The 26,051-nt window shown below is 62.2% G+C and overlaps 1 protein-coding gene across 1 annotated transcript in view; it reads left to right on the top strand.

Moving 5' to 3' along the window:
• The window catches only part of TWIST2 (twist family bHLH transcription factor 2), a 38,815-nt gene extending 14,333 nt beyond the window's left edge, over positions 1–24,482 (top strand). The window contains exon 2 of the mRNA XM_062202718.1: positions 23,888–24,482. The gene's annotated coding sequence lies outside the window, so the exon portion shown is untranslated. The remainder of the gene's footprint in view (positions 1–23,887) is intronic.
• The last annotated feature ends 1,569 nt before the right edge of the window (positions 24,483–26,051 follow it).

Raw genomic sequence — 26,051 nt, forward strand, 5'->3', positions numbered from 1 at the left:
CCGTGTGCCATCTGTGTGCAATCCCGTGTGCCATCCCGTGAGCCATCCATGTGCCATCCCGTGTGCCATCCGTGTGCCATCCCATGAGCCAGATACGGATGCAACAGTAGCCAGAAACGCAAAGGCAGCGGAGGAGTGGGAGAGAACCGGGACACGCCCACTGCTAGGACCGTGTGCACACCCCCAAAGTACCGTGTGCACGCCACCCCTGGTACCATGTGCATGCCCACCACTAGTGCCGTGTGCACGGCCACCCCCAGTACCGTGTGCACACCCCCCACAGTACCGTGTGCACGCCCACGCCTGCTGTGTCCAGCACTGCTGCCACTCGCCCCGAACAATAACCAGTGAGAAAAGGCAGCGGTGATCCGCAGTGCTGGGCCAAGCACACGGAGACGCTCAGCATCCCAGTGCTCAGAGGCTGCGGACCCAGGCCACACCAGGGCTGCTGCCGCCGCACACAGGCAGGGCCAGAGCTGGCAGGTGGTGGCGAGGGTGGAGGGGGCGCTGTGGGCCGTCCGGAGGAGAAAAGCAACACCCAGGGCCGGGTGGAGGCGGCCTGGGGTGTGCACCCCCTGCTGGGTGGAGGGAGTGGGGTGTGCACCCCCTGCTGCGTGGGGGTCCTGGTGCGTGGGGGGCCCGGTGGACAGCACTGGGGAGGGAGGACGTCACCGGCCTTGCTCCAGGCCCCGTCAGGAGCACAGCGTTTTGTTTCGTCGTAGGGGCCCAGGTGGGGGACACGTGGTGTCTCCTCTCCTGCTCCTACGGCTCCCCCTCCTCTTCTGCGAGAGCGTTAACGAGAGTGGGGGTCCCAGAGCCGAGCCCTCACACGAAAGGGGAAAACCGTGCAGTCCAGGTGCGGGCAGAAGGAAGGGGCCTTTGGCCGGGGCTTAGCACCGCGCCAGAGTCGCACGGCAGCAGCGTCTGGGCAGCTGTGTCCTCTCCCTGGGCGACCGGTCAGGTCTCGGACCCTCAGGAAGGTGTGGCCCCCTCCTGCCGCTGCAGGCCCTGTCTTCTAGGCAGGTTTCAGCCTCCTCCCAGGCACTGCCCGTGTGCCGGCCGGGCGCACACCTGCCGGCCGATGGCCGCTGAGAGCGAGTTACTGTCACGGCTCTGAGCCGATGCGCAGCAACGGGGACGGGGACGCTGTGGGGCCGAGGTCACGGGCGTGCAGCCGCTCCTGGTGAGCCGGGAGCCATCCTGCACCTGCTGGGGAGAGGCTGCAGAGCCCCCTTCCAGGCCCACTCCCCGGGTCTTTGAAAGACAGCTGGGACCTCCGTGCCCCTGCAGGCTGCGTCCAGGCCCGGGAGGGGAGGCCCCGCACCCGCCAGCCACCCGGCACAGCTGCGCTCTGCACACCGTCGCCTCCGCCCGTCCTCTGGGCTCCTCTGCCCTCCTGGCACCGACAGGGCAGCGCCCTTCCATTTAGCTCTGCACCCAAGGGCCCCCACTCGGGCCCTGTTCTTGTGCCCCGGGCCTGTCCCTGTCTGCTTCCTGTGTGCTGTCCCTCGGCCACCGTGGCTGGAGCGGCCCGGGCTTCTCCCTCTCCGTCTTCCAGCACGGGGGAGGTGCCCGTGCATTTCTTGAGTAACAAAGGCACCAGCCAAGGGCCCCCCGGCCTTCCCCACGGTGTTCAGAACAGATCCGTCACTTCTGTCCGCTTTTCCAGTTTAGTCTGGAGAGGCAGAGAGACGCACAGACAGATGGAGACAGACAGACAAGCTGCCGCCTGCTGGCTCACTTCCCAAGTGCCCACGGCTGGGGCTGGGCCAAGGCGGAGCTGGGGGCTGAGAACTTGACCTCTCTCCGGTGTGCGTGGCAGGGCCCCCGTTAACCGAGCCGGCACGGCTGTCTTCCAGGGTGTGAACCCAGGCGCTCGGGTCTGGAGCAGCGCCAGGCCGGGGCCCCCACACGCACGCCTTCTGTCTCATTGTAAGCTGCACGGGACACAGGATTCCAGTCCCAGCATTCCAGGTGCCCGGCTCCGTGGCCCCCGTGCACACACTGCTGTGCACATGTCAGCACCTTTATCCCGGGGCCCGTGCGCCCGCCCCAGCTGAAACTCCGGCCCCACTGCCCCTTCCCCTCCAACCCTGGCACCGCCGTCCCCACTGCTCTCTGCGGATCCGATGCCTCTGGGATTGCACCTGAGGACTCTCCCCTGGGGACCAGCTTCTTCCTCGGGGCATGTCCTCCTGGGTCGTCGTCCCCCCCGGGCGAGGCTGAAGGACACGCGTGGTACCTGCAGGCCGTGTTTTTAATCCGCTGATGCACTGATGCTCCCTGGGGTTGTGCCCCCCCCCTCCCGGCTCTTGCAAATGACGCTGCGACAGGCTCAGGCGTGCACAGATCCCTGCTTAGTGTGTTCGGTTCATACCGGCGGGGGGGGGGGTTGCTGGGTCGGGTGGTGACTCGGGTCTGAGAGGCTTTGCCGTCTGGGTGCGAGTGAGCAGCCGGGAAGGTTCCGTGTTCTTGTTTCTCTGGTAGCCGTGCTGTACCCCTGCTGGTGGGCCACGGTCCTCACCCAGGCTCCACCGACGGCCTCGCGGGACGGAAGGCGTGGAGCTGACCACGCACAGCACTTGCGTGTGGGTTTACCTTTCTCCTGCTCCTGGGGGCTCAGGGAAGAGCAGGGCACGTGGGGAACTGTCACTGGCTCCCCCCGCTGGCCGGGCGGGGCAGCTCCCTCGGCCTGAGACAAGGTGGACGCTCGGCCCTGGCGGCAGCCCTGACCCCCAACCAGGGGGGACAGCCCAGCTGCGAGTCTCCGCTGGAGAGAAGAGGAGGGAGCAGCGGCTGTGGCGCCAGCGTGTGGCAGGGCTGTGGGGGTCCGGAGAGCGGAGCCCAGGGTCCTCGTCCTCCCCACACTGGGCGGCTGGGGTGTCGGCCCTGGCCGAGATGTGGGGGGCTGTGCTCGGCAGACAGCCTCAGCCCACCCGGCCACTGCCCCTGGGCCACCCCAAGACAAGCTGCAGCTCCATAGTCCCCGTCCAGGGGTCCCCCTCTTCTCCAGGGACCCCCCCGTGCCCGTCAAGCACACGGGCATCAGCTCAGGGTGTAGCCAGGCCGAGGCCCCACCCAGCGCCAGGGAAGCAGGAGACCTTGCACACGCACCCCAAACCTGTCGAAGATCAGAGCTGGATTCTGGGTGAACTATAGGAAAAAGCAGAACCAGGCACCCCAGACCAGGCGGGGTCCCTGAGGGACCACGAGGCGGGGTAACAGTCGGGTGCCTGGCAGGGTTTGAGCCCCTGGCTACCTGCGTCAGAAGCATCCGAACTGTGGCCGTTCTGGGACTCACGTCTGCAAGTCAGCGCTTCTGTAGTCGGCAACGCAAGTCGACACAGTCCCCTGTGTAGGTGCCGACCACGCCTCGGGGGAATCTCCTGTGCTTCGGATGCTGAGATCTGACGTTTGAGATCTGAAAAAGCTACACGAAGACTCCACTCCACAGGGCTTGTGTAGCAGTCGTTTGCATAAGGCAGCAGGGTTTTGTCAACACTGCTGTGTGACTTTGGTTTTTAGTTCATCTGCTTGAGCGGCAGAGAGAGCGCGCTTCTGCTGGTTCACTCCCGGCGCCTGCAGAGGCTGGGGGCCAGGCGCTCGGTCCTGAGACCCAGTTACCCGAGCCCAGGGACCTGCTGCCTCTCTACGCCTCGGTTAGCAGGAAGCTGGGAGGAGCCGGAGCTGGGAATTGAACCCAGATATCCAGCGTGGGACACGGGTGTCTTGATACTGTCTTCGCGGCGAGCTGAGCGCCCGGCCCTGCGCGGATGCCTGACAATGAGGATACCAATGGAGAGGAGAAGGGGGACGCATGGTCGGCTGGGGAGCCCCGGTGCCCACTCCCCACCTCGTGGGCGGCCAGTTACTGTGTGAGAACCACACACCAGCCAGCGCCTGTCTGATCAGGTAACGGAAGGACAAGATGCCATTTGTGAAAATACCTCGCGTGCGCCCACAGAGAAAGCCCTCGGCCGGGGAAACACCTTAGACACACGGGCTGTGTGCACCTGTGATTTCTTCCCCAAATTAATTTGTGTATTTAATACAATTTGTAACGCAGCACGATCAAGCCTGGGTGCGTGTGGGAGACAGACAGCAGGCGTAGGCAAGAAATCACGATAGAGGAGCCGGCGGGCAGCAAAGGGGTGAATGGAGCTGCGCTCGCACGGGGGAGGGGCAGTGCACGTGGGGGAGGGCGGGGGCTGCTTCAGGCTTCCTCGGCAGGTCTACACGGCAGGCGGCCGGGGCGCCCTCTCCTGCCGCACCCCGCCTTGCTCATCCCGCAGCAGGTCGTCAGCTGAGGCCTGGGCCTTCCGGCCGTGGCCCTGGGCTGTCCACCCTTCAGAGCCTGTGTTCCCGGTCCTGGGGAGGACGGGCGCTGGCCCAGGGGCCGGGGTCCCTGCGCTCCGCGTGCCCTGTCCTGCTTGCCTCCTTCGGGAATTGGCTTCGCTCCTCCTCGTTGGTCATTAACTGCTAGCGCTGGAGGCCGCGTGTGCGCGGCTCACCGGGGGCGGGCAGGAGGCCCCACGGCAGAGGACGGCAGCGGGTGGGGGTGGGGGGGCGTGCATGCCCTGTGGACAGACACGCACTGGCCGTGGCCCTGGCCTGGCCTGGCCTTCCCTGGACCCCAGCCTCTCGCAGCCTCTTGGGGAGATCAGAACTGCCCTGTTGATGCGCAGGCTGTCCCTGCCCCCAGCCCGGGGCTGCCCCCAAACGTGGTTCCCAGAAGCGCCTTCACCCCAGCTCTTCCTGTCCTGCACACACGGCCCCCTGCAAGGCCTGCCGCGTGGGCCCTGCTGGGGGTCTCTGCGGTCCCCCTCCTCTCCTGCCCTGCTGCCCGTCCCCCCTCCAGCCTGCCCACCAGCAAGGCGTGGCTGAGATCACCCCCAGGCACCAGGGCCCTGGTCAGCGGGGGCCTCTGGTCACCCCAGCTCAGGCCCAGCCCCGAGGGACCTGGGCAGCTCCCTGGACTGGGAAGGGCTTCCTGCCCAGGCACTCGGTGGGCAGTGGGATGGAGGCCGAGGCTGCTTCGCGCTCCCGTGGGGGGCCTGCTGGTGGCAGCCAGGCTGAGCCTGGGGGTGGGGGGGTGCTCCTCAGGGTGCTCCCCCCCCCGGGAGCAGCCCGGGTTTCCCCAGCCTTGGGCAGACTCGCCCGTGCCGTGCTTTCCTGGGAGCGTGGCAGTCCCAGGCCTCTTTCCAGCCCTGCAGGTGCCTGGCGGCCTGCACGGGCCTCAGAGCCCTGCACCTGCGGAGCACCCTGGCGGCTGCAAAAGACATCAGTGCTGTTTTCCACGTGTGTGCTGTGACCTGGACAAAAATGCCCAACCTCGTGTCCCCCGCCCCGCCAGGGAGCCCTGCCCGAGGCGGGTGCGAGTCTGACTGGCTGGCGTCGTGGTCTCTGGGCCTGTGTCACCTTTGCTGGGACGGGAGCGGGGAGGCGGTGGCCGCGCATGCCTCGGCCGCGGCCCCCGTGCGCCAGCCTCCCGACCGGGAGCTAGCGGTCTGTGAAAACACTTAGCGGTGGGACAGCTGCCCTTCGAGGAGCAGCCCTGCTCTGCCCGGGGGCGAGGGCCACGCTGGGGGCATGGCTGGAGGGCGGGGCAGGGCACGGCTCTGCTCCAGAACCCAGGGACAAATCAGAGGGTGTTTTCCCAGCCGCCCTTCCGCAGAGCCGGGGCACGGGCGGGCTTGCTCCAGGCGCGGGCCCTCAGCACACAGCGGCTCGGGGAAGCTGAATTCGGACCTGTGCTGGGGGCCAGACAGAAGTGGACTTTGCCTCCGATTCTGCGCTGCCAGGTTCTGTCTTTCTGAACATTCCCCGGACGTGTGAGCGGGCCCTGTGCGCCTCCGGCCCTGCGTCTGGCTTTGTTATGTACGCCGGCTGGGAGCCCCGTGGAGGGACGCGGGCACACCCGTGGGGCTCGGCCCCTCTTGCCGGGCTGGGGCTGGCGAGGTCCCTCCGTCCCTCCCGGGAAGCTGCCCCTGGCGGGCTGTCTCCTCGCGAGAACACAGGGAGCCGGCCAGAGCCCGGAGCTGCCGACGGTGCCTTGAGCACATGACTCATTTGTCAAACCCTCTGCTGACGGGAAATCCACTCGGGGCCGCGGCTGCAGCTGCGTCTCCCAGGAGCTGGGCCGGCTGGGCTGACCCTGAGCGGAGAGAGAACAGAGGGGCAGGGAAGGGGCCTTTGTTGCTCCTGATCCTATCATTCCAACAGATGGAGCAGGATCGGGATGGTGAAGATGGGTTGGGGGAGAAACACTATTTCAGCGGAAGTTTCTAGAAGCGTGGCCAGGGAGGCGCTCTGGGCCTGCTGTGGGAGTGGAAGAAGATGCCTTCCCAGCCCCGGGGGCGTCTGAGAGGCCCCAGGGGAGGGGCCCGGGTTCCTCAGCCGGTGGAGGAGGAGGCAGGTTCGGGAAGAGCGAGCTGAGTTTCGCCGGTTCCCGGGGTGGGGGTCCACGTCGCGGCTTCTCTCCCACATCTGCGGGACGTCTGTGATTGATGGCTGCTGGGACGGTCGGGGCTGCCGGGAGGCAGCGGCTCTGGTTTCAGGCCGTCTTCCCCGGCCCCGAGGGTATCCGACTTCCTCCTCCCCTGCTCCATCCTCCCGCTGAACCCGCCCACTCTCCAGAAGGTCCCTGGAGTGCTCACTGCACCAAGCATCTTCTGAGGGGAGGTGGGGTCCCTGCCTGGGCACCCCACCTTAGCCAGGAGGCCGGGAGTGAGCTGCACGCCGTCATCCGGTCTTGTACCCCTGGGGCGCCCTCCACCTCCACCTGGAGACGTGAGGTCCCCCGGGGCTGGGCTCCCCGAGACCCCAGTGCAGAGGGGAGACACAGCTGTGATTCTAGTGCCCTCGTGCACACGGCAAACTCCAGAGAGCTGCGTTCTTTCATGTTTTCTTAAGATTTATCTATTTGAAAGGCAGAGTGTGAGAGAAAGAATCTTCCACATCCTGGGACACACGCCATATGGCCACAACAGGCCAGGCTATGGCAGGCTAACGCCAGGAGCCAGGAGCACCAGCTGGGCCTCCCACACGGGCGGCAGGGCCCCAAGCACATGGGCATCTTCCGCTGTTTTCCCAAGCGCATTAGCAGGGAGCTGGATCAGAAGCAGAGCTGCTGGCACTCACACTGGCTCCGACTGACTGCCGAGCCCTGGCTTGACCCACTGTGTCTCCTCGCTGGCCTGGGGCTGGGGTCTGCAGCTCTTCTCGGTGTCGGGTTCTCCCCTGCTCCCCGCCCAGCCGGCCAGGTCCCTGCTGTTCGGCTTAAGTCCCAGAAGTTTCTAGGCATGATGTGATCACGGGCCCTGGGCAGCCAGCGCCTGGCACCTGCCTGGCTGCCTGGAACTGGGATGTGTGGAGACGGTGAGGGTGAGTGGAGCCCCTTTGTTAGAGATCAAGGTCAGATGAAGGGCGTGGCTGCTGTGTGTCCCCAGGGCTGGCAGAGGTGGATCCACCAGGCCACCAGGGGCTGAGGGGGGTGGGGTGGAAAGTGCCTGCTCCCAGCAGCCAGTTCACTGTCCCAGTGCACACCAGGCCCTCCAGCTGTCCGGGGGTGGCAAGAGGTAGGGGGTGGGGACACCAGGGCCATGAGTGGGACTTCCTGCCCATGGGAGGGAGGCTCCTGCAGGCGGCGCCCCCTAAGAAGCTCAGAGTGACCGAAGCCAGCCCGGGCCCCTTGGAGCCCTGACACCCTGCCCAGGTGGTGCGGCTGGTGGGGCCGGGCCTCCACCCCTTGGGTTCCCGTGCCTGGTCTTTGTCCGGTGCTGTGCGTTGGGGCAGACCAGCACCCCAGGTGGCCCTGGGGAGACGAGGGGTGCTGTCAGTGCTCATTGGGGTCACATCCTGTGGGGGGCCACTGCTCACTGGAAGCCGCAGTGCCGATGTCCCCACTGACGTAAAACGGGTAGCGCACTTCATTCATTCATTCACGTAGCCTGAGAGCACCTCTGGAGTCACAGTCCACGGCTGTGGAGGAAACCTGAAGGTAGGGGCCCTGGGACCCCCAAGGTCAGCGCCGGGAGCTCCAGACAGTGCTCGGGGGAACCGTGGTCTCTCCACCTCCCTTGGGCTCACTGAAACCTCCCGGTTAGGATTCTCCGGTCCACGTCCCTCCCCGGGAGACACTGTAAGTGTGGCTGCTGTCTTAAGGAGGCACACACGGTGTCATGGTGTCCCCGTGCCAGCCACATGCCCACCTTAGGGACAGCCCTGGCTGCTGTGCCCCGACCACCAGGCTGTTCTCCAGAACCCTGGGGTGTCGGGTGTGTGAGGACTCCTGGCCACCATCCTGGCTGCCTCAGGCCAAGCCTGCAGGTGACTCTGGGCTGGGGAGGGAGGGGCAGGCAGGGGTGTGACGTGGGGGAGGGTCTTCATCGCTGGGGGGCGGGGCCTCAGGAGCCAGGGAGTCTCCCGGCTGGAGAAGAGTGCGGGGGGTGCTCAGAGGGTGCTCCCTCGGCACGGCTCGTGCCCTGGCAGAAGGCCAGCTCCGTGGAGAGCAGGGCTGGCGGGGGGTGAGGGGGCAGGATTTGGTCCGAGCAGCCCGGGCTAAACGCAGCAGCAGAGTTTGAGAACTTGCTTGAATAACCAGCAGTAAGCCGGGGCGAGGTGCCTAGGGGCAGCCGTGAAAGCCTGCCCCCCACTGTGTGTCCTGGAGGGACCTTGGCCATCAGCCCCCCTGCCCCGAGCGGCCCCCTGCGGTCACAGGTGTCTGCACACCAACACCAGCGGGGACTTCCCGCTGTCTTCCACCCTGTGGCCTCAATCAAACCTGGATGTCATGGGGCCGCCCCAGTCACCAGGGGAGACCGCAGATCCCTGGAGTCATTGTAGCGAGTTAGCTTCTTCCTCGGCTGGCCAGCCTCTTGTTCCCCTCTCCCCCGAGACACACACACATTAACACACACTCACACGCACACTCACACATTCATTCACACTCACATACTCACAAACACACACACTCAGATACACACACATTCTCTCACACATACTCTCAGACACACACACTCACACACACTCACACACTCAGATACACACTCACACATTCTCTCACACACACTCACACACTCTCAGACACACACACTCACACATTCACACATGCAGGTACACACACATTCTCACATACTCTCACACACTCACACACACACATTCACTCACACACACATTCACACACATGCACACATTCACACACTCACACACTCACATTCACACTCACTCACACACTCTCACACACACACACTCACTCACACACACTCACACATGCAGGTACACACACATTCTCACACACACTCACTCTCACACACTCTCAGACACACACAGACACATTCACTCACGCACACATTCACACACACACTCACATTCACACACACTCTCACACTTGCACACTTTCACACATACAAACACACTCACCCACACACTCTCAGACACTCATACTTGCACACACAGTCACACACAGTCACACTCACACTCTCACACTCACATACTCATAAACTCACACTCAGATACACACACATTCTCTCACACAATACTCTCAGACACACACTCACACACTCAAATACACACTCACACATTCTCTCACACACACTCACACACTCTCAGACACACACTCACACTTTCACACATGCAGGTACACACACATTCTCACACACTCTCAGACACACTCACACACATTCACTCACACACATTCACACACATGCACACATTCACACACACTCACTCACATTCACACTCACACACTCTCACACATACACACACTCACCCACACACTCTCACTCACACTTGCACACACAGTCACACACAGTCACACTCACACTCTCACACTCACACACTCACACACACACACACTCACACCTCTCCCCGCCCCAGCCAGGATTTGGCCACGCTGGTTTTCAGGAATCTAATCCTGGCATGTGGCGGAGATCAGTGTAATTAAGTCATCAGGCAGATTCTGCAACGCCGTCTACACGTTAGCGTCCTTTGTGCGAGACGAGCCGTTGGTAACACACTTGCCCTGGCACTGGAGGCGGACGCCCAGACACACCTGCACCTGCAGCCCGGGGACCCCTGTGGTGCAGCGGGGCCGTGTGACTCCTGCTGGAGGGGGTGGCATCAGAGCCTCCAGGTCCCTCCCGCAGCCCCGTGTGCTGGGGCCCTGCGGACTCGGCCGGCCAAGCCGTCTGCCCGGGAGCAGAGCCGGCGGCGGCAGAGGGAGCGGGGAGCAGGCTGCTGCGGGCCCTCGGCCGCTCACTGCCTTCACAGCCGCCCCGGGCGGGGCCTGAGAGCCCATCCAGGAGCCGCTGCTGTTCCAGGCCGGGGTCTCCTTGGGAGCCTGTGCAGAAGCAGTCGTGCAAATCCGAGTGACAGGAGCTCAGTTTCCAAGGCGCTTTTCGGCCGAGGTCTTCACGAGGGGAGACGCGTGTCCGGGGTGTAACCACGGCTCCCATGTTTGTTGAGTGGGCGTGGACGTCCTCGGAGCTGTGCTCGCCTCGTGCCCTCGTGCGTGCCCAGGCGGGCCTTGGCTGCCCCTCTCTGGTCCCGCTGAGCCCGCCCTGCTCTGCCCTGTTTGGTTGCAGGCGAGGGCTTTGTTCGCAAGCGGCTCCGACCTGAAGTCTTTGAAACCGCGCGGCACATCTGCATCACATCCCCTGAGCAGGCTTGATTAAAGGCAGCCAGGAGGCGAGGTGGCTCCGGGATCCGGGTTTGAAGTGCAGGGCTGCATTCCCCCACAAACCTGCACAGCGGAGCCACTTTGCATATTCATGGGCTCTGTCCTGGAAGCCATGGCTGTGGGGCCCTAGCTGCACCCACAATGGGCGGGGGAGGGGACGATTCCCGCCGGAGCAGGCATGGCCCCGACCTCCTCGGGAACAGCTCCGCCAACCTTTGAGACTTCCAGGTGCCACACCAGCGTCACAACTCCAGCGTCTGTCCCGTCTCTCCAGGGCCGATGTCTGCTGTCTTTCAAATGAAAGTGGCCACTCGTGAGTCCAAGCTCGGGAACATTGCTGCAGTGTGGAGCAGTGCACCGCCACGCGTGTCCTGGGTGCACACGTGGAGCAGTGCACCGCCACGCGTGTCCTGGGTGCACACGTGGAGAAATGCACCACCACGCGTGTCCTGGGTGCACACGTGGAGAAGTCACCCCACATGTGTCCTGGGTGCACACGTGGAGCAGTGCACCGCCACGCGTGTCCTGGGTGCACACGTGGAGAAGTCACCCCACATGTGTCCTGGGTGCACACGTGGAGAAGTCACCCCACATGTGTCCTGGGTGCACACGTGGAGAAATGCACCGCCACGCGTGTCCTGGGTGCACACGTGGAGAAGTCACCCCACATGTGTCCTGGGTGCACACGTGGAGAAGTCACCCCACATGTGTCCTGGGTGCACACGTGGAGAAATGCACCACCACGCGTGTCCTGGGTGCACACGTGGAGAAGTCACCCCACATGTGTCCCGGGTGCATGAATGCTCCCACAGATGCAGGCCGAGTCGACCACAGGGGGAGGAATGGACGTTTGCTCTGACGCGCTGTGGTCGCCAGTGGCTCTTTGAGGAAAATTCCAGCCCCCTCCTCCCCACTTTGGGCACAGCTGCCCGCCCGGCTTCCCAGGCCACAGCAGATGAGGGGTGCAGGGGCTCCTGCCCCACTGGCTGTCGGTTGTGGCCACTGTGGAAGCCCCGGATCCAGCAGGAGTCCTGGGGGTGCCTGGGAAGTGAAGTCGGGAGGAGGAGCTGAGCCTCTCGGCCTCTCCGTGCCCTGCGCTCACTGCTGCCGTCTCGTGGCCGGAAGGGAGCCGTGGGGGTGCAGGCTCCATCCCAGCCACAAGTTCCACCTGTCATGGCCTCAGAGACTGGGAACAGAGGGCAGCTTTGTACACAAGTGTGTATGTGTCTGTGCGTGTGTGTGCATTTGTGCATGGGGTGTGCATGTGTGGCACATATGTGTGCTCATGGCTCATGTATGTGAGAAGTGTGTATGTGCCTGAGTGTGAATTTGTGTGTGTATATGGTGCACATGGTTAATGTATGTGAGAGGTGTGTGTGCATCTGCATGTCTCTATCCATGTGTGCATGTTGTGTGCGTGTATGACACACATGTACTACATAGTTCATGTGTGTGAGATGTGTGTATATGTCTGTACATACATTTGTGTATGGTGTGTGCATGTATGGTGCACATGTGTTTGTGGCTCATGTGAGAAGTGTGTGCATCAATATGTGTGTTTGTGTATGTTGTGTGCATATATGCTATACATGTGTGTACATGGGTCTTGTATGTAAGATGTGTCTGCATCAGTGTGTACATGTGTGTTGTGTGTAGATGGTGCACTTGTGTGTATGTTGTGTGTGTATGTGGTGCACATGTGTGTGCATGGGTCGTATATGTGTGAAGTGTGTATCAGTGTGTTGTATGTAAATGGTGCACATGCATGTATGTTGTGTGTGAAGATGGTGCACATGTGTGTGCATGGTTCACGTATGTGAGGTCTCTTCAGAAAGCTCATGGAAAATATATATTTCACATTATGAAAAAACTGCATGGATTTCAAAAATTTTGCGCCAGAATAAATTTATTTTAATTCTGTTCTCCAATGGGTTTTTGAAGCCCCCCGTAAACGTGTCTGTATGTTACGTATCAGACATGTAAGTCGCGAAGGGGTGTGCGTGTCCCAGCTGCCCTGGGAGCCCGGGCTGCCCCCGTTTCCTGCTCTGGGCAGAGGTGCTGCTGGTGAGAGCCTGCGTGTCAGAGAAAACTGTGTTTATCCCTCACGGCCACCGGAGTTATCTGACCTGCAGGGGGTGGGGAGGCCGTGACCTGGGTGGGCTACGTCCAGCGCCGGCCAGCGTGAACCCTGTTAACCACCACTCTGAGCTGTCCCTGCAGATCCACTGGCACCCCGGGAACACCTGCCACGCCCGGGGTCTCCCGCCCGCAGGGAGGAGGTGGTGGCCCAGTTCACAGATGACACAGGATTGCAGCAGCTGCCTTCAGGGGCGCCGGGCTGGCGGGAGAGGAGTCTCTGGTAGAAGCTAGCCAGGGCCAACCTCAGGCTTCTCCGGGTCGAGGGACCACAGCCCTGGGGCTGCACTGTCACGCGATCCCTCAGGAGTGCAGGTGGCACGGCCTGGGCACAGGGCGAGGGAGGTGAGACCCCCTAGGCCCCCTCCCCTGGCTTGTGCCCGCCCTGGGTGAGCTGGCCGTCCCAGCGAGGACCACACTGGCCCTCCAGGGCCCAGGCACAAGTCCGCGAGCGCGTCCCCCCCACGACCCAAACTCGGCACTTTGTCTGCAAGTGCGTCTCTCGGGCAGGCCTCACCTTGGGGGCGGGTACGCAGAACCAGTTGTGAGAAAGAGGGAGCACGTGTGCTCTGTCCCACGTGGCCCAGGGAGTGGCCTCTCTTCTCCAGAAACGAGTGGACATGTGCAGTTCTTTCTCGCTCAGTTGGAAAAATTCAGTTTAGAAAAATACAGAGAAACTTGATTGTTCTTTAACCTATTCAAAACACTCTGAAAATGAAATACCTGCTGTAGGTGTGGCGGCTCCGCCTGGAGTCGGGAATCTGGAAGACACGGCACCTGATGGATGCATCTCCTGATGCCTGGGCCAGGGGTTGCTGGGGCTCTGGTGGGAACGGAGCCTGGAAGGTGGCTGCCCCGCGCAGGCTGGGCCTCCTCGGCCACACGGGACACCGGCACCCGGCACCATGCCTGTGGGCTATCGGCACTCACTCGGGTCCTTCCAGGTTCCAGGCTGCCCCGACCCCTCCCCCACCCTCAGACACAGGAAGCCCAGTGCTCTGTGTCCACGTGGCCAGTTGAGTTGACCAGAAATGCTGGGGCCTGTGCCCTGGCTGAACCCCTCCTGGGGAGCGGACTCCGCGGCTTCCCCGGGGCTTCCGGGGCAGAGACGCCGTTCTGCCCCTCCGTGGGCGTCGGGCTCGGGGGACAGACGGCACGCTGCGCTCAGGGACACCCGCTGGCCTTGCTGCTCCCTGCTGGCGGTGGAGCGCCTGTGCATGCCACCCCGTGTCTCGACCTCGATGCTCCGGGACAAGCGAGGTCCCACCTGGTCCTGGCAGCTCTCCAAGGCCCCGGCTGTACCCCATGAGGAGGAGGCTGAGGTCGGGGGAGGCGTGCGGGTCCCCCATTAGAGAGTGTGGATGTTCGTGGGCAGGGGTCACCCTCTGGGAGCTGGGGAGGTGGGGCTCGTGCGTTCCCCCGGTGCCAGGCTAAGCCCAGCCCCTGCTGCCCCCTGGGAGTCTGGTCACCCTCGGGGGCGTCCCCAAGCTTCGTCTACTTTCTTTCTGTGCGGCCACCGTGGGGCCCCTGGAGCAGGGAGCCGTGGCGTCCTCGCGTTCGGGCTGCTGCCTACTGGCCACATGCTGGGGGGTCATCTCGCCCCGTGGGGACGTGGGGGCTGGAGCCCACCCGCCCTGGCTGCTCCCACTGCCCTCGGCTCCACTGCGCGGCTCACGCCCCCACCCACCTCCCAAATGACCGCTTCCTGTTGATGCTGCCGCCAGTGGCTCCCTCCGGCCTCTGTGGGCCGCCTTCGCCCAGCTGAGCGGATCCTTCCACACCTGAGTGTGCGTGAGCCGGGTTCTCAGCAGACCGTGGTTGTGCTCAGCTGGGCAGAAGCCGGAGACTCGGACGTGGGCTCTGAGGGGTTGAGCCTGCGGCTGACCCAGCCCCAGGCCCGAGCCCCCCGAGCCGCACTTCAGGCCCCAGGGTCGGGATCACCACGGATCCCGCCCACCCCTCTCCACAGGTGACTCCACGCACAGCTCGTTAGCAAAGCTGCCTGCTTTACAAAGGCCGGCAGAGCCGTCCCAGGCTGCACCGCGGTCATGTGGCTGGGGGAGTGGTGTCACGGCTGCTCTCCCACGGGCCTGGGCTCCCTGTCCCCCGGCACAGGGCGAGGCCCCTGGGCAGGCCCCGGGACCTGGACACCGGGTTAGGTTCCTGTTCCTCAGTGCTCTGTTTTGTGGCCAGGGCAGCTCGCTGCACTTGGTTGGGTTTAGAACATGGACGAGATTGTCAGGGGTCGTGGGCGAAGCCCCAGGCCTCGCTGGCCGGAAGCAGCACGGTCGGCACTGCCTGTGGCACCCAGGAGTGTGCCGGCGTTGGTAACTGTCCAGTCCTGGTCCAGCTTCACCCTCTGATGCCTGGTCCCCCGGCCAGCAGGGGGCGCTGCCTGCTGGCTGCACTCCCACCCCCACCCCCCACCAAATCTGCGCAGGCTTCCTCCTACCAGAGCAGCCTCTGCCTTGGCCTTCACTGCTGTTGTGGACCGGTGGACAGGGCCTGAGGCCTGGGGTCCACTCCCAGGGAGCAGGTGACCCAGTCTCCAGCCAGCACTCCCTCCCGGGGAGGGTCCCATGGACCTCTCTCCTTAGCCCCTGCCCCAGGATCCCCTGCCCAGTCCCAGGGGCCTCGTCTGTGTCCCTTGCTGAGTGCACACCCAGAGCTCCTGAAGCCACCGCAGGTCTTGTCACTCCCCTGTCTGGTCTGTGGGTACCACCCACCCACGGTCCCAGCTGCACCCCTTGGTCACCATGGGTAACATTTGGCCTCCTGCTGGCCCCCTGTACCTGCCCTGCCTCCCCCAAGGCCTCATCCCCTTCTTCCTGAGCCTCTGTGGGGCCCTCACCCAAGGAGACCCCCGTGGGACCTCCCCTCCTCACCAGCGTCGGCTCTGAAACGCAAATCGCATCTGTCAATGTCCCCCAAACCGTCCCCTGCCTGCTGTCCACCTCTGGGCCCCCCACCCCGAGGGACTCCTCGCCCACCCTGGTCCTCCTGGTGGGCCTTGTCTCCCCAAGTGCCCTCCCTCCCCCGGCCAGACCTCCTTGGAAACCCAGCTCCCATCTTGAATTCCGTGATGGGCTCCTCACCCCAGAAACATCATTGTCACATGGGTGCTTTAGTCCTGTCCCCTTCCATGCCCTGGGGACACAGCTGTGTGCTGTCCCCTTCCACGCCCTGGGGACACGGCCGTTGTGTGCTGTCCCCTTCCACGCCCTGGGGACACGGCCGCTGTGTGCTGTCCCCTTCCACGCCCTGGGGATGCGGCCGCTGTGTGCTGTCCCCTTCCACGCCCTGGGGACACGGCCGCTGTGTGCCGTCTGCTGGGGTCATCTGCCTTGTTTTCGTGCACGATAACTGTGGCTCCCCCTTATCTTAGCTCGGGCGGACACTTTACTCTTGGGCTCTGCTGGTCTCCTTTCCTCCTCTCCCGAGACATCTGGGGACCTGGCCAAGGACAGGGCAGTGCCCGTCTTTGCCCTTCCGTGGTCTGCTCTGCCAGGGAGGCTGTGTGCCTGGGACCTGTGGGTCAAGCGTCCTGGGTACAAGCGGAGCATGGGGGCCGGGGCTCAGCAGACTGAGCCATGGCTGGGACTCACAACCCCACTCCCCACCTGGCCCTGGGGTCAGCCAACTCCCTCCCTCCCCATGTCAGGAACAGGGTGGCCCCAGAGGTGCATCTCGCACCGGCCAGAAGGGGGCGCTGCAGCGTGAGTGCCGGGGCAGCCGCTGTTGCTGGCTTTGCCTGCAGGACGCCAGAGCCCCTGGGAAGTGGTCCCTGGATGAGGACCCCCCCACACACACTCCCGCTGGCTGTCACTCAGGGCATCTGGTTCTCGCCAGCTCTGCAGCCTGGGAGTGCCCATCACTGCGTCCCAGTGACTCACCGGGAGGTGTCGCTGAGGGCAGGCTGGACGGGGTGCCTGCCGAGGTGGCGGTCAGCGGGACTCTGGGCCCAGGAGAGCCTCGGCGTGGGTGGGCAGTGCCTGTGCGTCCCCAGGTAGGGGCAGGGCTCACAGAGGAGGGGCAGCTGGCCTCTCCCCGGTGTTCTCTGGCCAACCACAGCTGCCCGGCTGGCCACCGTAAACAGTGAACGAGAGCGAGTGTGCGAGAGCGAGCCCTGTTCCCCCGTCGGGCTGCGTTCTCTGCCCTGCAGCCCCCGGGAACCAGCGTCTAAGGCAGGACTCCCCCCCCTCACGCACAGGCCTGAGTCGTGGATCGGGGAGTGAGGTGGGGGGCAGGAAGTCAGGCCCCAGCCTTGCCCCTGCAGACCCCGGATGCCCCCCACACGTGCCCTCATGAGCCTGCAGGCTGGCCTGGGAAGCAGAGAGAGACCAGGGCACAGGAGCACACGGGCTGCCGTCCCCCAGCCTCTGCCGGGGCCTGACCATGGCCCGGGCCCCTGGGACCGGAAACCTCTGTGGTCACCAAGGGCTTGCAAGGCAGCGGAAGTGCCGCGGTGTGCTGGGGGTCTTAGGAGTTTGTGGGTGCAGGGGCCTGGAATCTGCACCCCAGACACCCCGGGGAAGCCCAGTCCCTCGAGGAAGACCCTCCCTCCCCACACCACACAGCCACCACAGAGGCTGCTGGAGCCATGTGCTGGCCCGTTCTGCACAGCACGTGCCGTGGCCTCCTTGTCACCCACTGGGGGAATGAGACGCACCTGGCCATGGGGTCCTGCCTGCCAGAGGCGCTGCCCCCATCCCACAGGTGCCACAGTCTTCAGGGTGGGACCCCGCGTGCGGGAGCTGCTATGTGGATCTCAGAGGTGCACCTGCTTCTGGGTACACGCTGTCCTCAGAGAGACCAGCCTGGCCGGCCCCAGCTCATCCCCCGGGGCGTGGTCCTGGACACTCGAGAGCAGCTGTCGTCCAGCCTGCGCTGCAGGGGTCGGCCTTCCCTTACGTCTGAGGTTTGCTGCCTGTCTGCGCTCTCCAGTGCTGGCTCGTGGCTGGGAGCACTGGGACCACTTGGGCCAACCTCTGCTGCTTCCCCAGACACGGTAGCAGCGAGCTGGATTCAAAGTGGAGCAGCCAGGACTCGAACCAGCGCCCCTGTGGGATGCCAGCGTCCCAGGCTGTGCCACCACGTCAGCCCCAGCTGTCTACAAATCAATAAAAATGGGAAGCTCCCTCCCCTTACAATTCTGGCAGCCTTAAGGCAACGTCAGGTCGGGATGCTGTGTTTCTGGAAGGTTCTGTGCGGGCTCTTTGTGGGTACCCCGGTCAGTCTGAGCTGCTGATGCACTCGGGTGCCCCCTGTCCTGGAGGGAGTGTGGCCCGGCGTACAGCGTCGTGCTGGGTGCAGCTCTGAACCCCGCTGCCTGGTCAGGTCCTGCCGGGGGACCCAGCCGTGTGCTCCTGTGAGGTCCTGTCTCCCGGCCCCTCCCTCACGTCCTTGTTGTGTGCACCACAGGGGTCTGGTCGGGTCACCCCTGTCCCATCCGCAGGGACAGAAGCCCCCATCAGATTTTGTGGGGTGGGGGCCCTGCTCATGTGGTTTCTCCCAGAAGCCCCTTGGCTGCCGTCGCCCTCCCGTGTGCCCAGGGTCAGCTGGGTGTGGAGCCCAGGGCTGCCCGACACCGCCTGTCCTGTCCTGTCCTGCCCTGCCATCCCATCCACACGGGGACGCTCCATCCACCTCCCGCCCGCCCGCCTTTGCTTTGTGTCCACGGCACCGCCGGTGCCGTTTGCGGCATGGGCGTTGGCTTTGCGACCGGCCACCTCCGTTGTTGGAAGGACGTCTACTGTGGCGTCTCTCGTTCCGAGCATCCTTTCTTGACTGGTTCGTCTGTGCGTCTGCGAGACGGTCACTCTGCTGCCCTGAGTGCCCGCCTCCCGCTCGCACCAGGGCCCTGTGAGGGGCGTGGCCCCAGGTCTCGCCTTGGGCCCTGAGCGCCTGCTGTGTCCCTCGTTGTGTCCTGGTGTTTGTGGTCTTCTGGGGGTCCCTGCAGCCGGCGTGAGGGGCCTGGGGAGTGGGGACCCGCATCGGGTGAGGTGTGTGCCCACCAGTGGGCCAGGGCGAGAGAGGACAGGGCTGCCCCGGGCGGTCCCGCCCTCGTGACCATTGTGGCTCTCTGGCCACGTGGTCAGCATCTCCACATGGTGGGCCTGGCATTCCTCTCCAAGAATCCTGAGACCCGGGGAGGGGTCTCTGTCTAGGGGCTACGGGGCAGTGCTGAACTTGGGGCCCTGGAGGCAAAGCCTCCTCCACTCTTCGTGCCGGGCCCCGGGGTGCAGTCAAAGCCAGGGGCAGCGCCCTGGGTGCTCTGTGCAGTGGACATGGCCTCCCCCATGGGCAGGAGCCCAAGCAGGTGTGAATATGAGTGTGACAGTGTGAGTGTGTGAATGTGAATGTGTGTATGAGGGTGTGAATATGTGTAAATGTATATGAGAGTATGTGTGTGCTTGTATGTGTGTGTATGTGTATGCGTGTGTATGTCTATGTGTGTGACTGTGTGTGTGAATGTGTGAGTATGAGGGTGTACGTAAATGTGTATATGTGAGAGCACATTTGTGTGAATGTGCATGGATGTGTGCATGTGTGAGTGTGTGCCTATGTATGTGTGTGGTTGTGTGTGCATGTGTGAATGTGTGTGAATGTGAATGAACATTGGCATGTGTGACTGTGTGTGTGCATGTGTGAATTTATGTGTGCATGTAGCTGTGTGCCTGCATGTGTGTGCGTGTATGATTGTGTGTGAGTATATGTGTCTGTGTGTATGTATGTGTGTGTCTATGTGTATATATGTGTGGCTGTGTGTGTGCATGTGTCTGTATGTGTGTGGCTGTGTGAGTGTGCATGTGTGAATGTGGCTCTGTGTGCTTGCATGTGTATGTATGAATGTGTGTGGCTGTGTATATGTATGTGTGTGAGTGTATGTGTGTATATGTACAGCTGTTTGTGAGTGTGTGTGTACATGTGTGGCTGTGTGTGTACATGTGTGGCTGTGTGTATGAATGTGTGTGGGTGTATGTGACTGTGTGTACGTGTGTGGTTGTGTGTGAGTCTGTGTGTACACATGACTGAGTGTGTATGTGTGTATGTGTATTGCTGTGTGTATGTGTGGTGTGTGTGAATCTATGTGTATGTACATGTGGCTGTGTGAGTGTGCATGTGTGTACGTGTGGCTGTGTGTACGTGTGTGGCTGTGTGGGTGTAGGTGTGAGTGTATGTGTGACTGTGTTGTGTGTGTGGCTGCGTGGGTGTGCGTGTGTGTGTACATGTGGCTGTGTGTATGTGTGTGTACGTGTGGCTGTGTGTATGTGTGTGGCTGTGTGAGTGTGCATGTGTGTGTACGTGTGTGGCTGTGTGGGTGTGCATGTGTGTGTATGTGTGGCTGTGTGTGTGCGCATGTGTGTGTACATGTGGTCGTGTGTACGTGTGCACGTGTGTGCATGTGGGTTCCTGCACCATCTCTGGCGAGCAGCTTTCCCATCCGCCCATCGCCCCCAGCCCTGCTCTCCTGCCGTCTGTGTCTCCTTCTCTTCATTGCAGAGCCCTCAAGTTCACTGACTTCTCAGCTTTTTATTTCTTTTTATTTAAGGTTTGTTTATTTCAGACCAGAGTTACAGAGAGGGAGAGACAGAGTGAGAGAGAGAGAGAGAAGTCTTCCATCTGCTGGTTCGCTTCCCAAATGGCCGCAACAGCCAGGGCTGGACCAGCACAAGCCAGAAGCTTCATCTCGGTCTCCCACGTGGGTGCAGGAGCCCAAGCATCCAGGCCATCCTCCAGTGCCTTCCCAGGTGCATTAGCAGGGAGCTGGATCAGAAGTGGAGCCCCTGGGATTCAAACCGGTGTCCACAGGGGATGCCAGCATCGCAGGCGGAGGCTCAGCCCACTGCGCCACAACACCGGCCTCACATCTTAGCTTCTTCAGTACCTGGCAGCACTCCTGGAATACAGGAGGCACACAGCGTGTTTTGAAGGGAGGATGACGGATGTATCGGTGGACGGATGACTAATAGGTGGATGATTGATGGGTGGATGCAGGATGGAATGGTGTCTCAAGGGACGAATGGACGGATGGACGGATGGACAGATGGATGGGTGGGTGGGTGGTGAGTGGATGATGGATGATTGGATGGATGGATGATTGATTGATGGATGATTGGATGGATGCACCAAAAGATAGATGAGGGTGTGGATTGATGGATATAAGATGGCAAAATGACGGATGCCAGGCAGGCAGGCAGGGAGACAGGCTCAGCGGTTAGACGGTGCTGGGTGGGTGGATGGAGAGAGGCATGACCTTGCAACCAACCCCTCTCCTTAAGCCCACTCCTTAGGCCTCCTCGCCTCCTGGAGACTTTCCATTGGTGTTTCACGTGCTTTGTCAAGGCCCTGGGGACACAGAGTTGAATAAAATCCTTTCCCTGCTTGCTAGTGCTCAGTGCTGAGGAGTGGGAGAGACTGAAGGTATCTCTGGGACCAAGCACTGCTCTGCAGCTCAGCCACCGTCACCCTTCTGGGTCAGGCATGCAGACACAAAGAGGGGACCACAGGCAGGGCACGTGCATGTGGCTCCAGTGGCCTGGGCACAGGAGGACACAGAGAGGGGACCACAGGCAGGGCAGGTGCACATGGATCCAGTGGCCTGGGTGCAGGAGGACACAGCCAGGGGACCACAGGCAGGGAGGTGCACGTGGCTCCAGGTGGTCTCAGTGCAGGAGGACACAGCCAGGGGACCACAGGCAGGGAGGTGCACGTGGCTCCAGGTGGCCTGGGTGCTGCAGGCAGCCCTGAGCCCCAGATGTTTTACATTTGCTACAGAGAATGCCGCCTGTGTCAGCAGATGTGGTTGGGGTCAGGATGGCATCAAGCGGCCATGCCGGAAGCCCTCGGTCAGGGAGACTAATGAACCTGCCGCTGGTTTCTGCTGAGCTCAGGCCCCCTCAGGGTGTGGAGGGAGCCCTGCAGCCACCCTGGCTGGGGACAGCCCAGGTTTTTGTCTCTCCGTGCATGGTGCTGCATTTCCCCATGGAGGGCTGGCTCAGCTCATATATCAAAAGCTGCTGTAGAGTTCCTCCCCAGGAAGGCCCCACGTAGCTCTCCTTCGCCCCTAACTACCTAATTACAACCACACTCTGAGAGAGCAGCCCTTGACTCTCTGCCCAGGACGACTTGAAAGTCTTAAATACTGGCAGTGCCCTGAACTTGAAAAAGTCCCTGCACGTGTGTGTGTGCGTGCATCTCTGTATGTGTGTGAGTGCATGCATGTGTGTGTACATGTTTGCAACTGCATGTGTGTCTCTGCATGTGTGGGTGCGCACATGTGTATCTCTGTGAGCGCACACATGTGTCCACATCTGTGAGTGTATGCACATGTGTGCATCTGTGTGTGTGCCTCTGCATGTGAATGCACATGTATGTGGATCTCTGCATGTGTGTGCCTCTCTGTGAATGCACACACACGTGTGCATCTGTGTGCATTTCCATATGGGCGAGTGCACACATGTGTTTGCATGTATGTGTGTGTGTCTGTGTGTGAGTGCATGCATCTCTGTATATGTGTGAGTACAAGCATGTGTGTGTGCATCTCCATGTGAGTGCACACATAGGTGTGTGTGCATGTGTCTCCAGGCACATGAGTACCAGGAAACATGTGTGTTCATCTAGTCATATCTTTGAGTCAATAAAAGTTTCCAGAATTCTCTGAGGACAGAGGCTGTTGGGGTTACATGTGGGGACTGGAGTGAGGAGGGGCCTGGAGATGTAGGCAACAGAAGAACACACGTGCTGGTCACACACAGACACACTCACATGGCTGCACATGCTCACACCGCTCCCACAGATGCACACTGACACCCAAGAATGCACAGGCTCACACACAGACACGTGGACACACATGGATGCACATGTTCCCTTGGACACACACAGACACACTCACACGAATGTGTACACTCACATGAACACACAGGTACGTGCACTCACACCATTGTACACAGACACAGATGCACAGGTTCACATGGATACACTGTCATGGTGACACTGATATAGATGGGAACACTCATATTGACACACACAGATGTACGTCGTCACACATGGACACACATGGACTCATACATAGACTGACACACATGTATGACACACTCGCACATGGACACATTGATGCCCAGACAAGACACACATGCTCATATGAACAAACGAAGACACACTGACACACATGGACATATGTCATCACACATGGACACGCATGCACTCACACACGCATGCATGGACACACAGGGAGGCCATTTCCACCAATCCCACGGGCCCCTGGCTGGCTGACTGCAATGCTTGTGCCACGCATGCCCATCTTCCCAGCCATCTTCTGTAGCCAACAGGAGTGCACCCTGGCCCCCCATGACGTCCTTCCCGCCATGTCACCCACCCACAACACCCTCTCCTTCTGTCGGGCAGCAGACCCAACTCAGAACCCACACGCACTGCCAGAGGACTGGCTGCCAACAAGCAGAGCGCGTGTGTACCTGAGTGCCTGAGGCCACCTGGCCCATGCGTGACTCGAATCATTTGTGTGTCCTGGGGGCCTGGTGCTGGCAGGAGGGCCTGTGTTTTGCTCATGGTGGTGGCACCCGTGATGAATCTGCCTAGAGCCACACGTGTGCCACACACCATGGCCACACATGACATGCACCAGACAGTGCAGCATGCATACCATGCATGTGATGTGTGAACAAGCCCCAGGATGGCCCAGGTGTGACACTTCAGTTGTCCGAGGTACCGCTGGGGACACTGGGTGACATGTACCTGGGAGCGTCTGCGCGTTCTGTGTGCGTGACATCCTGTGGACCTGTAATTACGTCTACTCTCCGTGTCCTTCCACCCCTCAGTCACAGCCACCACCCAGGGCCAGGGGCTGGAGCCTTGGAGAGGGCACAGGGGGAGGGTGCAGGAGCTCCACGCGGGGCCTGGGTCCCAGGCAGCCGGCCCCTGCCACAGGCCCTGGAGGAGGCCGAGCCAGTCCGGAGCCCTCTCCTGCCATCCGCCGCGGGGCTCCCGCCTGCAGGCCGTGTCCACCAGCACAAGGGCTGTCCCACAGCGACTCACCGCCTCCTTGTCTTGCAGGCCGTCCCGCGTCTGGGGCATGAGCAGAGCTGGGCTGTATCCGGACCTCGACCTGGACGACCCCAAGGACCCTGACGACCCCACGGAGGCAGCGCGTGGGACGGGAAGGCAGCAGCGCCGGCCGCGAGCCACTCCCCCAGAGCCGTCCTCCAGGCACAAGGGCACGGCCACCCGCCCTCCCGGGGACGCCCCCTGGTCACCACTGGCTCTCCGGGAGTTTCCATCTGGGTTCCGTTTTGGGGGGGCCCGTGTGTTTTGAGGCTCCCTGGAGTCAGGAACTTTGATAAGGATTTGGGTTTTGCATTTGTATCTCCTCCTAAGTGCCTTCCTAATGTATATTTTTTTAATAAAACACAAATGCGCTCTTGTACAATTCTGTGTAAGCCGGACCCTGGCTCTCGCGAGGGAACCCCGAGTGCCGCCCCTCCCCCGCCGCTCTCTCCGGGGCTGGCTCAGCCCCCCCCCCCTTTTTTTTGTATTTTCTGTTTCAGTGTATATGTTGCTTCCGTGTTTTATTTATTGAGATATTTTTACGAGCTAAGCGACGGCAGTGTGGCTGTGTGTACCGCCCCCGCCCCTCCCCCGCCCAGGAGCAATAAAGGACGTGCCCTCCGCCCTGGTCTCCATCTCTCTGTCGCCTCCCCCGCGCAGCAAGGAACACGGCTCAGGCAGGGCTCCCGCTCGCGTTCCGGGGGCCACAAAGGATGCAAAGTAGACTGCACGGAGTCACAGAAACTTCTAGAAGCAGCCGCTCCAGCGTGGCTGTGGTGCTGACGGGACCAGGCCTGGGCAGCGGGAGAGGCCAGTCTCGGGCGGCCACGGGCTCACGTCCTCCGCCGTGTCCCCACAGCCCCGGTGGCGGATCTGGCCGTTGCCCGCTCTTACCCGAGCACCTGCCCCGCCCTGTGTGCCGTCCCCTGCTGCCCCAGGCCAGTGCCAGCCGGCGCTCCCCCACCGAGCCTTCCAGGGGGTCCCTCAGTCTCCCCAAATGCAGCATCCGTGCCCCTCCTGCCTCTGCTCTGTGTGGGTCACCATCAGACCCCGAGCCTCTGCCCGTGCTGAGTGGGGCTCCCCTGGGCACCTGCAGCCCTAGAGCCTGGCAGGCAGCAGTTGGCAGAGATTAAGGAGGGTGCACCTGCGTGCAGGTGAGATGGGGCCCTGCACGGCAATCCCCCAGAGACACCGGCTGGGCCGAGAAGGGAAATCCGCGTGGGGTCTGGTCCACGGGGACCTCTGCCCCTGGGCCCCTTCGCTGGGTCACCGGAGGGGGCTGGTGGCCAGTGGCTGGCCCACAGGGCGAAGGCTTCCAGCCCTGGGGACCACACCCGGTCACACCACGCAGAGCCACCAGAGCTCCCTGGTACCACATCTGCTGCTTGGACCGGTCCAGGACCAAAGGACACAGATCCCAGCCGGGAGGCCGGGAGGGCGCGGGGGAGGGTGCAGGGGCTCCACGTGGGGCCGGGGTCTCCGGGGGACCGTGGAGGCCTCTCTGCCTTCTTCCCCCTCCCACGCCTGCTCCCAGCCTCACCAGGTCAGGGGCTCCTGTACCGCCAGCTTCACTCAACTCACTGAACTGGCTCCCAGAGGGGACCACACAGCACTGGCTGCCTTCAGGGTTGGCACCACCAGGAGGCGTCCTGGCCACCCGTGGTGGGGTAGCTGCTGCCTGCAACACAAGCCCAGCACCCACTGCATGGTGCAAGCACAGTACACACCCACACCACTCACGTGTGTGTACCCACACACATGCACACCCCACACTCACATACATATGCAGGCGTACACACACCACACGCATGCACACACACATACAGGCGTGTTCCCACGCCACATGTATGCACACACTCATGTATGCAGGCATGCACACACCACATACTCTCCTATACTTGCACGAGTACGCAATGCACACAACTTGAGCCCCTGGCGGAGGCTCTGGGAAGCGGAGAGAGTTCAGCCCTCCCCAGGGTTTTCCTGCAGGGCCCCGGGGAGGCGTTGGGAGCCACAGAGAGGTCAAAGGTCACAGCCCTTTGCCTGATGGGACCTGGAACAGAAGCAGCTCCAAGTCCTGTCACACACAGAGGTCAGAGGGCCTGGTGCAGCCTCTGGCCTGGCTTCCAAGTCACAAAATCCAGGCTTCTCTGCCTAGGAACCCGAGCCATGC

Source organism: Lepus europaeus, chromosome 1 (genome assembly GCF_033115175.1).
Source record: "Lepus europaeus isolate LE1 chromosome 1, mLepTim1.pri, whole genome shotgun sequence".
Classification (NCBI taxonomy): Eukaryota; Metazoa; Chordata; class Mammalia; order Lagomorpha; family Leporidae; genus Lepus; species Lepus europaeus.